This window comes from Leptosomus discolor, chromosome 5 (genome assembly GCF_034619465.1).
Source record: "Leptosomus discolor isolate bLepDis1 chromosome 5, bLepDis1.hap2, whole genome shotgun sequence".
In the NCBI taxonomy this organism is placed as follows: Eukaryota; Metazoa; Chordata; class Aves; order Leptosomiformes; family Leptosomidae; genus Leptosomus; species Leptosomus discolor.
This window is the reverse complement of record NC_141395.1, coordinates 45380790-45393248: the sequence shown is the minus strand read 5'-3', so window position 1 is coordinate 45393248 and position 12459 is coordinate 45380790. Positions and strand designations below refer to the sequence as shown.

General features: G+C 42.2%; 1 protein-coding gene across 1 annotated transcript in view; it reads left to right on the top strand.

Annotated features, from left to right (window-relative positions):
* CPA6 (carboxypeptidase A6) overlaps nucleotides 1-12459 on the top strand; it is an 88819-nt gene that overhangs the window by 27294 nt on the left and 49066 nt on the right. The gene's annotated exons all lie outside the window — the stretch shown is intronic.

The following is a 12459-nucleotide window of genomic DNA, read 5'->3' as shown; positions in this document are numbered from 1 at the left end:
CTAGTTACAGGCCTCTGGCTGGACTCAGCGCCACTGATCACAACCCTCTGAGCTCTGTCCTTCACCCAGTTCTCAACCTACCTCACTGTCCACTCATCTAACCAACACTTCCAAATTTTTCAAAACATTGTATTGCACAAAACCTGTGTCCTAGGTTACAGTGTAAAATGTGCCCAAAAAAAGTATTCTATTACCATCTTCAGGAGCTGTCCAGACCAGGTGGGGCGGTGCTCCCTGCCTCCCCCCTCTGGACTATCTTCTGTTAATGGGCACAACAATGCCTTATCGCCTGACCCATCGATAACTCGCTCCTGGACTATCTCCTGTTAATGGCCCATCAAGGAACTGCCTCAGGACTCCCCATCCCATGGTGAGATGCTCCGCCCGGGGGGGAAGGAGCCAAGCATTCCATGCTAAATAAAACCCGAGATTTCGAACACCCTAGCAGCCTTCTTCCACTGGATTCCCAGAGGAGTTTTTTCCCCCACTGGAGTTCCAGACGACAAGAGCTACCTACCTACCACTGGACCTTCGGAGGAAGACCAGACCCTTTTACAAGATCGCTGCTTCAACAGAACTACATCCATCGCTTCAGGAGGACTGCAGCCAGCATCTGATCGGACTGCTACTGCCACCCTAACAGGCTGTCAGGTTGTATTCCTGACTCTGTCAGTGTAAACCAGTGGGTTGGGTTTTTTTCCTGCCTTGTGTTATATATATATATATATTAGTAAAGAACTGTTATTCCTATTCCCCATATCTTTGCCTGAAGGCCCCTTAATTTCAAAATTATAATAATTTGGAGGGAAGAGGGTTGCATTTTCCATTTCAAGGGAGGCTCCTGCCTTCCTCCACAGACACCTGTCTTTCAAACCAAGACAACCTGACAGTGCTAAATGAAAAGGGCATTTGGTGGGATTTGTGTATATTGGTTCCCAATGATGTAGGTTGCTCCAGTGCATACACAGAATCCCATCAGCGACGTGCACCTTGCATCCTTTCGCAGGGAAACAATGGCTGAACACAGTGCAGTGTGGTCACTCAGGATTCAGCTTGAAGCCAAGATACATCCAGGTTGTGCATTAAATGGGGAAATACTCCCTTGTATAGCTGTAGCTTTTGCAGGCAGCTCAAGTTAGTGCTAGGTTTGTCTCATTGGTCTCTCTATTCAAGGCAGTTGGTAGAGAGCAAAAATGACACTAAGTACCAGGGATCACAGAGACCAACTGATCAGCATTTTTAATTGAAAGACTCTGTCTTACATCTCTGCTTTATATATGTTTAATCTGTTCCTTTCCTGCAGTATCATTTTCAGCTGATGGGAAGATATTCTGCTGTACAGACTGTTCAAAGCCAGACTTGCAAGTGCTGTATCACCTCAGTGTAGGTGTGCAAGGTGTCCTCTTGCTGAGGGACTCTCCTCGTCCCTGTTGTCAGAGACACTCCGCCCGGGCACAATGTGTTGCCATCTCAGGTCAACATCCTCACCTTGTTCATGTCCACGTGGGGAAACTAAGAGAGCTCCCTGTGAGACTCGGTTATCTGCTGTTGTAGGATTCAGCAGTTAACATCGTGTATAATTGTTCCTGGGCTTAGTGCTTGCAGATTTACAATCTCATCTTCAAAATAGCATACTAAGTTAATGAAAAGTTCAGCACCCAGGTCACTGTTCCCCTTATCTGAAACACAGGAATAACTGATTGTCCTGTCATGAAAAAAAAAAAACCTGCTTTTTTCTTGCTTAACCTAGCAAGAACAGTTAACTCCTTTGAAATCAATGGAATTACACCAGCGTACTGCAGTAACACCAGCAAAAAGAGAAGTAGACCCAGAATTTTCCTTACTAGACTCAGTAAATGCGGTATGTTCCTCTGACTTTGAAATCTATGGATCCAGTCCTCCTGCGAAACTGTGAAGAGGCATGTCCTGTTTGTCCTTTATTTGTACAGTGACATCAAAGGTGTCCTTTCCATGAATTAAAATACAAAATCACTCTGTGGAAGCAAGCTAGAGAATAAGTCATGATGTAACAGTTTGGGGATACTTAACATGCTCTACAGACATCTTGATGGAACAGTATTTCACGCCATAACACTTTTTTTTACTCCATAAATATTTTCATCTTGCTTGCTGTAACTTGCATAAATGAATAAATACATAGAAAACACTAATGATAAGTTCTAACTAAGCTCACCATCTTGACATTTACTTGTTAAAATATGTATGAGACAATTCCTCTGGTCTCTTTTCTATACACTTACAAACTCATACACTTGCCAGTTATTTGTGTTTCTGTGCCAAGTGCAGTAATGAGTACAGGCTTCCTCCTGCTAGTGCTGAAAGCCTTTATACATTCGTGAGAGCTTGAGGATCAACATCTTAAATTGAGCTCAATGCCTATCAGGAATAACCATGTACTTCCAGAGTTTGTCCCATTCAGCAACAGGAATTGCATCGTGCTTTTATCCCTCATTTTTATGCCTTGAGTTATCATTACCCACAAAAATACAAAGAGTTTTTCTTTATCTCAAATTTATTTTCTTAAGTTATTTTTCATGTATTAGAAAAACTGAATTAAAAGAATGAGGATGAAATTCCATAGTAAAATTTAAAGATCATACATACGGGAATTTATCCTTGTAACTGCAAATCCTTGGGTCGGATCAAGTAAAATAACAATCTGGTATTCAGCCATAGGATGACTGTGAGCTCCAGTGTGTTAGGACCATAAAATTGGATTTGTATGAGTGGAGACTTTTCAAAGGAGTAACAAAGTTTACACAGCATTTTCAGTGCATGTTCGAAAGCAGAAAACCAGGAACAGGTACAGAGAAGAGCTACAAGGGTGTCTGATGACATGATCTCCAGATATAATATCAACCAAAATTATTCTGTTACTCTATGAAATTACTTCTCCAAAGTTTGGAATCATTTTGGATTGAATTAATTGCAAACAATGAGAGGAACAAAGTACTAGAAAAGACCTGCTGGTGATACGATCTTCCTCTTTGCTGTTAAAGGAAACTATGTAATAAATTTGGCAAGTTTTTTATGGGCCTCCTATAGAGATTCTGTTTAAATTAGCAAAAAAAAAAAAAAATTAAGTGAAGAGCATGACTCATGAAAATAAAAGTAACAATTTCTTCCTTTCTGTTTTTCAAACAGATATCCAGGCCCTTGAGAAAAAGTCATCAAGACAGATAAATTACATACCCCATTCAGTGCTTGTCACATAGTTGGAAAGGTGCAGGTACTCGGCTGAAAGGTTCCCTTCCTCAATTGTTGCAGGTCAAGTAAAAACCATAGCTTATAGAAAGTGAAGTCCACATAGTTTCTATAAATTAAGGGTTTTCTCTGAACTTCAAAATTCTAAAGGAAGGTTTTAGACCTCACATTTGTGTGTGTTAGGGTATTTATTAGTATCAGACAAATTTGTTAATTTACTTACTTCTGGGTATGTGAGAATTTTAATATTAACACTTTTTAAAATAGTATATGGTAAATAAATTTTACCATTTTTTTTCATGGTAAAATATTAGGGTGTGTAGTGGTGACAACTTATGCAACTTTATCAGAAAACAACCAGTCTTATAATTTTCTTTAAAGATTGTAGAAGACTCCTTTCATTGAAAATGTAGTAATTCATATTTTCCAAGTTTGTAGCTTGCCTGAACAACAAAAAGTAGTTATTTCCATATTGTTGTTATGTCTGCACGGTGTGATGGTACTTTGGCTTTAATAAAAGCAAAATTGTCAAGGAATAGTGAAATTTAAACTTCTAAGAGAGGATGTAGTTTTCAGGTGACCAGACAGAAATGCTGATTTTTATTTCCCCACCAGGAGTGAATCATGAGCAGTGGCATTCACTGTCTTTTTGAGGCATTATAAGACCTGCTGGGCAACTGATGCCTATGTCCAGTTTCATGCAGTATGGTCTTTGGTAACTCTCTCTATATAAAATGACCATCAGAACAAATAAAGTGCTCTTCTCCCTCGTGTGTGTGTGTGTCTGTCTGTCTGTCTGTAACCCTGGTCTGTTTCTCAGCATTGCACATGTCTGAGTGTATCTGCTTCTCCCTGTAAAGCTCAAAGGCAAGCAGAGAAAATAGAGAGCCGCATGGCAAGTCAAACCTACTTACCCATGGAGGTTTGAGATCTTTCTAGGCTTACAGATGATCTCTTACAGTGCTTGTGAAACTATCGGGTAAATACACAGTGTTTCATGACTTAAAAAGAGTTGTAGAATTTTGTTCTTTAGCTTATGTAAAATGCATATTTACTGCTTTCCATCTGCAGTTCCTGCATTGCTTCCATTATTGTAGCCATCTGAAAGCTTAAAAGTGATGAATTTATTTATTGTCTCAATACCCCCACGAGTTTAAAGTATGCTATCAGCCCCATTTGTAGAGGTGGGGAGCTGAGCCATGTTTACACTGTCAGCTAAGCATAGCTCTAAGCCTAAGCTTGTCCGTCACACTCTACAGGCAAGTGTGTGCTCAGCCATAGTCAGGCTGAATGCCGTGCTTTTGCAAGTACCTGTGCTTCGAGCACACCCAGGACAGAGCCCAGACTCTTGCTCTGGCCATTGGAATGGATGGGGCAGAGAGGGACCAAACAAATTGGTCCGCCAGCAAATATCTCTAACCAAATACACAGTGTGTGGTTTTTACAACTGAATGACAGCCAGCAAAGTGGATATAAAGAGCTCAGTATAAAGAACCTTCTGACAAGCCTGCACTTGTAGATGACCAGTGATGATTTGCTCAAGGTCTTAAAGGAAGTTGGAGTGCAAGAAGTCTAATGTAGACCTCTAACACGGAACCATTTGCCTCTCAGCCTTGTGCTCTTGCTATCTAAATTCTTTAACAGCCCTCTTTCAGACTTGGTGTTCTTTCTTTGATTTCACTGAGGTCAAGAGCACATCTGCTGTGCAGAGTCCTGAGATACTTAATTTGGAAATAGTTGCTGCTGTTGTCTGAAAACGTACATGGGGCTTAGAATGAACTGAAGCAATTTTGAAGTTCAGAAAAGCATATGAGCTCTTGTGTGGACTTTTAGCATGGAAGAGGGCTGCAGGCACATGCAGGCTGTGGACTAGACCCTGGCCTGCGGTTAAGCTAACTGATCGGGATGTGGATGAACTGTGGGACATGACATGAGAAATTCTTGGATATCACAATGTGAGAAGCTGACAAAAATTTCAGCTAGCACCATGAAAGGCGGCTGGATCTTGCAGGAGGTAAAGGAGGAGTTCTGTGAGAAATGGTTGAATTTCACAAGTAATTGAAGGGGAGTACTGGGGACATTTTGTGGGCAACAATACCTAGGTAACCCTATCAGTAATATTGTATGAGGCTGAGATTACCTAGAAATACCAAGTTTGAGTACAGATGTAGCAAAGCTGGGACCAGTTGGAAAAAATTAGGGCTGAGCTGTTTATTTGAGAGGAGATGGACAGAGAAGGCAAGGTACAATGGTGAAAGGGAGGGTCAAGAATGGGAAAAGGGCTAAAAATACATGCAGCTGATGTAATCAGGTCTTTCCAGGGGCACTGGCTGGGCAGCCCTGTGTTTGCCACAACTTAATCAGGACAGTAAACCAAGCTTGTCTGGACAGACCACATGAGTCCAACATGCCTCTGCAGTCACAAGGAAGAGTAAGGATGGCGGGAAGCTTCCCATTTGGGCAGGGGAGCACCCAGACGGTCAGATAAGCATCCTGGTACTGTCAGGCCCATACCAGGTGCTTGCTATGGTGTCATTGGAAGGATTACGTCCAAGCTAAACAATCATCAGCTGTTTCATGCAAACCTGTTATTATAATATGTTTCTTAGGAAGTGAATTCAGATGAGTATACATGCTGTTTCATTTAAGCAGACTACTGCAGCCTCCCCCTTGAGTCAAAATGGGCATTTCCCATGTTTTTGCATACCTTAATCCTGCACAGTTAGCACCATATCTCCTTGTCAACTGCTTTCTTGCTTTGGCCTGTTTCGCAGAATCATAGAATGGCTAGGGTTTGAAGGGACCTCAAAGATCATCTAGTTCCAACCTCCTGCCATGGCAGGGACACCTCCCACTAGACCAGGTTGCTCAAGGCTCCATCCAGCCTGGCCTTGAACACTTCCAGGGATGGAGCATCCACAAGTTCCTTAGGCAACTTGTTCCAGTGTCTCACGCCCCTCAGGGTGAAGAACTTCTTCCTTGTATGTAGTCTAAACCTGCCCTCTCCCAGCTTCCAACCATTACCCCTCATCCTATCACTGCAGGCCCTCGTAAAAAGTCCCTCTCTGGCCTTCTTATCTGCCCCCTTCAGGTACTGGAAGGCCACTACGAGGTCTCCCCAGAGCCTTCTCTTTTCCAGGCTGAACAAGCCCAACTCTCTCAACCTGTCCTTGTAGGAAAGGTGTTCCAACCCTCTGACCATCTTGATAACCCTTCTCTGGACTTGCTCCAACAGCTCCATGTCTTTCTTGTGTTGGGGGCTCCAGAGCTGGCCGCAGTATTCTGGGTGGGGTCTCACAAGGGCAGAGTAGAGGGGCAGAATCACTTCCCTTGACCTGCTGACCACACATCATTTGATGCAGCCCGGGATACAGTTGGCTTTCTGGTCTGTGAGCACACAGTGTTGGCTCATGTTCATCCTATCATCCACCAGCCTGCCCAGGTCCTTCTCCCAAGGACTGCTTTCTGTAGACTCATTGCCCAGCCTATGTCTGTGCTTAGGATTGTCTCGACCCAGGTGCAGGACCTTACACTTGGCCTTGTTAAACTTCATGAGGTTTGTTTCTTTTAAGTGTGTATTTGTCTTGTTACTTCCTATTTCATTTTCTGCCCTAACTGCCTTCTTTCTGTCTTCTGTTTACATACATCTGCATGACACCTGGTAAAGCAAGATGGTATCCATTACCATACACACTTGTTTTATTCATGAGACAGAGACAAGCAGTGAAGCAACTGGTTCCCACTTTCTGTGTTTGAGCTAGATGGCCATATATGCAACATTCATGACTCATTGGAGGCCAGCTTTGCTTGGAAAAGCATTGTTCCTTAGCTGGAACAAAAACTGGAATTTCTGCAGATGTTCACCATCTCTCTCTGGAATGAAGCTGTTTAAAGGAAGAATGCTAGTAATACAGCATTAGTTTAGTCCCTAAAGTTTCCTGCTTGGGTAGAGTGGGAAACCCTTTTTGCACCTGAAAAACATCTATGAAACTCAGACATCCCATGCCTGGGAATTAGCGGGCAAGTTGCATATAAATTCAGTTTTCAGAGAAGTCATCTGTGCTATACTGATAAATAATCATGCAATAACATATTTTGCCTCCTCAGCATTTCTGTCTACATTATCCAAGCAAATATTTTTCATTCAAAATTATAGATTAGCTAGCTCTTCGTTATACCAGGAATAACATCCGTTTTTCCTGCTTTAATATCTGAAAGGCAGAAAATACATATAATGCTATCTAGAAAATACAAATGGTGCTCTCTTCTGTTTGGATCAGCATCTGCTGTAATACAGAAAACCATAAAGAAGAGCTCAGGAACTTTTGTAAAGTTCCTTTTCCAGATGTCCCAATCAGGTCTCAGGAAGGAGCACAACCTTATTTAAGAAAGGAGGCTTTGTAACAGTATTGAGTCCCTGGTTAGAACTGTTCATCCTAGTAACGAAAAGAGATAAAAAAATTAACGTTTGAATCTTTCTTTAAGTAGCAGAAGAGTTTAGCACAGAAAAGGGCATGAAGCAATCGATCTTTCATCACAGATGATATTTGATGGCATATTGTGAGTTGGTGAGAGGTTTTCATGCTGTAGGTTTTCAGAGTGTGTAACTAGTTCCCAAGCCTTAACAAACCACTTAAATGCAGCAGCTATGGCAGCTTGTTCTCAAGAACTATCATAGAACTATCATCCCTCCTCTAACATTAAAAATAAATGCTCATAAGTCGGAATTTATTTTCTTTCTGATTTTTTCTATAGGTATTTGATTTATAACATATCATTCCTCAAACTGTGTTTAAAATACTGGTAAAGCCTTTGTAAACATACTTATATTGAATTCCATGGGAGAGGAGAGAGCTGATTAAGGTTCACATTAGTCAGGAAAATAAAACAGTAAGAAGGATTTTCCTGAAGGGAATGAGGAATTTACATAAATGCAGTTCATTCCATGTGACTTCAGCAGGAAAGTTTCATGAGAGAGAACTACTAATTCCATCAGGAAAGAAGTTGTATATGTGCTGCAGAATGGTTTCATTGAATCCATCTGGTCTGTTCATAGATGAGTAAACCTATGAAGTAAATGGAAAAAAGTAAATGAAAAGAGCCAAAGAAATAAACTGATAGGTTTTAGTCCCCATTGGCGGCAGGTAATATCACCCTTCACAGGCCCATTCTGTGTTTCAAAAGCAGCTGTTCATTTTTCATACTGTTCTTGAAAATATAAGGGGGTAATGAAGGAATGTCAGTGCTAGCCAACAGCTGGTCACCCAGCAGTCTGGCTTCTACTCTTTGATCACCGCTCTCATCTGGTCAGTTCATGTCAAAAAAGCTTGTGTATTGCTCTTTGCAAAGGCTTTCAACTGTGTGTACACAAAATTCAAATGATCTCACTAAGTCCTAGCTTTAAATTCCATTAGCCTAGTTGCTAGGAGTAAACTGAAAGTTTGACCTGGTAGATGTAAAGTTCTATATTAATTTCTACAAAATTTATCCCATCTTGCTGTTTGTTTAGAAATTTTAAAAAATAGACTTTTTAAAAGGTTAGAGACATTATGGTTATAAAAATAACCTTGCCTACATAAATCAGCAGAGTGTTGACATACGTCTGCAGGCAACACAACTTTCCCTAGATGTATACATGCTCACTTGCTTCTTTCTCCTCAACAGCTACACATGAAGGGATAGCAGGGGACCTCACCAGAGGGTGGTTCTGAGTGTTTGGGGTACAGCTGCCATTTATCAACCACATTAGTCTGTGATGTGGTAAATTATTTTGTTGGCTCTTAAATACTGGGTAGGATGTTGGATTTCTACCCTAAATTCAATGAGTATTGCATAGTGCTTAAGGTAGTAGTTTGATTTCATAGTGTGAAATGTAACTAGGAAAGCTGTGAAGCTGAAAAACAACCTTAGGACTATGTTCTTTGACTGGTAGATACCAGGAATAAGTATCTGTGCGTTTTTGAAGAATGTGTAATGATTATACACTGGCTGGCTAGCCTACAGAAGTGCGTGTTAGCATATAGTTTTCAGGAATTCAGTGTATTCCTGCATCTTGCATGCACAAACATTGAAACTGCCTCATCATAAAGGCTTAACCGTCTTTTCATGAAATACCAACAGGTATGCTAAACTGCGTATGAGCTCTCTAGCAGCAGACCCGGCCACAGCTTGAGGCATTTCCCAACAATGCGTCAAGTGATCAATCTGTCACAGCACCAAGGTTTTCCTCTTTAAGGCAGGTCTTTCATCACATTGGAAATGACAGAGCTACTGAGCTAATCCAAGACAGTTTAGAGCGATGTGTATTAATTCAAGACCGTACCCAAGTGATATCCATTCCTTCGAAATTCCATTACAGCTGCGTAACACATCCTTAGCTACTTACTTCATTAAAATCTGGTTTTTATATGTTGGTTGTCCCAATCCTTCCAGAAACATCCAATGAATCTTTATTAGTTATTTCACCTTCACAAGTCCTGGGCAATCATTACTTCTTTTTACCCATTTCCTTCTTAACAGCAATTTAATACCCTGAAGGAAGTGAGTAATGGGAAAGAATGTTACTCTTGTATGTATGATAAATTAAGTCCTTCGCCTGGGGAGGAATAGCCCCATACACCAGTACAGGTTGGATGTTGACCCGCTGGAGAGCAGCTCTGCAGAAAGGGACCTGGGAGTTTTGGTGGGTAACGGGATGACCATGAGCCAGCAATGTGCCCTTGTGCCCTTGTGGCCAAGAGGGCCAATGGCATCCTGGGGTGCATTAAGAAGAGTGTGGCCAGCACAGATCGAGGGAGGTTCTCCTTGCCCTCTGCTCTGCCCTGGTGAGGCCACACCTGGAGTGCTGTGTCCAGTTCTGGGCCCCCCAATTCAGGAAGGACAGGGAGCTACTGGAGAGAGTCCAGTGGAGGGCTAAGAAGATGATGAGGGGGCTGGAGCGTCTCTCTTATGAGGAAAGGTTGAGAGACCTGGAGCTCTTTAGCCTGGAAAAGAGAAGGCTAAGAGGGGACCTTATCAACACTTATAAATGTGGGTGTCAAGAGGATGGGGCCAGGCTCTTTTCAGTTGTGCCCTGTGACAGGACAAGGGGCAACGGGCACAAGCTGGAACACAGGAGGTTCTGCTTGAACATGAGGAGGAACTTCTTTACTCCGAGGGTGACAGAGCACTGGAGCAGGCTGCCCAGAAGGGTTATGGAGTCTCCTTCTCTGGAGATACTCAGAACACATCTGGACGTGTTCCTGTGTGACCTGCTCTAGGCTAACCTGCTTTGGCAGGGCAGTTGGACTAGATGATCTCGAGAGGTCCCTTCTAACTCCTACCATTCTGTGATTCTGTGAAAAGCCTCTATTTTCCTTGAAAAGATGCAGCAGTTGTAGTACTCGAAGAGACTTATTCCTTTTTGTGTAATTTCTTATACAGGAGGTTAAACTTGGCTTGGAAGTACAGTAATTTCCCCTAAAATTTTAGAGCTGTCCAATTATAACAAGTGCTTTCAGAAATCTTCATTCTTGGGCATAGACCATTTGTCAAGTAAGGTCAACAGCAGCCAAGCAGAATGGGCTGAGGTCCACATCTCTGGATATATCAGTGTTATTGCATCCATAACCTGGAGTCTAACTGGGCCAAACACTTTAAGGCCATGAAGCTCTTGGAAGACTTAGGAGTTTTAAGGCTTGGGACCTGTCTACAAGGAAAGCTCAGCAGGAGTGAGAACTGAAACTGAAGAGCTCAGACAGAAAGAACGATCAGAGGCTAACCAAGGAAAGCAGATGTTGACTAGAGAGAAAAAGTTAAAGAAGGGGGGAAGGGAAAATGGCTGCCAGAAAGAGGTGGAGTAAGCCATTTCAGAATTCAGTATTTATTAGTAGTACTGAACCTAACAACCAGTGCATTCTTCTGAACCACTTACTGACAGTATTTAATGTTTACCTATATATGCATTAAGGATTCTTGCAACAAAGGGGACTCCTGCCAGAGCTGTAGCTGCTGAACACCAAAGGCAAGACTTGGTGCCTGCTGCTGAGAACAGCGGCAGCTTGGGAGCCTTCCTAAAACGGCGAGGCTGGCAAATGCACACTCACCAGTGTTGCTTCTAGTTGTCAAATAACTTCCAAGCAGACTCAGAAGCTTCAGGAAAGTAGGAGAGTTCACAGTATATTTAAGGGACAAACTTCTTGCAGTGTCAAGGGAAATTCTACTGCATAAATTTCCCAGATAATGATGAAACTGGAGATAAAGAGATTTTTTAAAAGGGGGTTCTGGTTAATGGATGGAACTGTAGAAAAAAGATATGCATGACCTCCAAGGTCTCCTGGAAGAGGACATCTACTCGTTATCAACAATACAAATTCAAAAACTCAAAATGTAGGAAAATGCCAGAATTATCATTGGCCATGCAAATTTATTTCAGCCATCTTGTGTATGGATTATGATGGTGACGTCTTAGTTACATGATTACCCCCTATATTTTCTATGGTCTCCAGCCTCCCATAGTTCATGACATGGATGATGGTCATTGAATGGACAGCTATTCTGTTTCTTGTTTCCTGTGTGCAAAGTTACATTCATTGAGATCTGTTAAAGAAAGTGCATTTTAAAAGCTGCTATTATCTAGAACCCTTTAAGTATGTATGAACAGCTATTTACTTCACAAAATTTGAGCAAGATTTAATGGATAAAGCAAAAGGCATGCCTCTGATATGAAGGTCACCTCTCTTCTAAATTCAAGTCCCATTTTTAATGCATGTGAACACTGGACTGTTCAAAGCCCATTAAATGTTTAAACATAGAAAAGCAATATATCTTACCTAATCTTGTCCTCAGAAACAGATTGATTTTTGGCAAAAAAAAAAAGAATTGTTTGGTTCTGTGCAATATGCACTCACAGCCCAGAAAGCCAATCGCATCCTGGGCTGCATGAAGAGCAGCGTGGCCAGCAGGTCGAGGGAGGGGATTCTCCCCCTCTGCTCTGCTCTGGTGAGACCCCACCTGCAGTGCTGCGTCCAGCTCTGGGGCACCCAGCACAAGAAAGACACGGACCTGCTTGAGCGGGTCCAGAGGAGGCCACGAAGATGATCAGGGGGCTGGAGCACCTCCCCTGTGAGGACAGGCTGAGAGAGTCAGGGTTGTTCAGCCTGGAGAAGAGAAGGCTTAGAGTGGCCTTCCAGTACTTAAAGGGGGCTACAGGAAAGGTGGGGAGGGACTCTATCAGGGAGTGTAGTGATATGATGA